Source organism: Bison bison, unplaced genomic scaffold, assembly GCF_000754665.1.
Source record: "Bison bison bison isolate TAMUID 2011002044 unplaced genomic scaffold, Bison_UMD1.0 scf7180017864457, whole genome shotgun sequence".
Lineage (NCBI taxonomy): Eukaryota > Metazoa > Chordata > Mammalia > Artiodactyla > Bovidae > Bison > Bison bison.
In genome coordinates, this window is record NW_011495019.1 from 267,324 (window position 1) to 267,671 (window position 348).

Here is a 348-nt window from a genome sequence, read left to right on the forward strand (position 1 = left end):
AGCCTGAAGGGTTGGCCAGCTGTTGAGGGCAGGGCCTGTGGCTCTCTACTGAGAGCGCACTGTCCAGATAAGCTGCATGTGACAGGGGGAGACCTCGCCAGCCCGAGGCCGCCAGGGGGCTTCCACCGATGCTTGTGGCTCCCCGGCCCCCCCCCCTTCCCGCCGTGACCTCCACTGCCTTGCCCTCCTTCCTCTCTTTCTCCCTCGCAGGGCTCCACCAGGCACTGGGCCCCCCACCTGTCGGTTGATCCTCTTGACTGGGAGAGGTGCCTTTCGTATCCCCAATAAAGGTAGAAGAGCACCCTAAAAGTGTTCAGTCTCCAGGAGGAAGCTACTTGGCCTCACCAG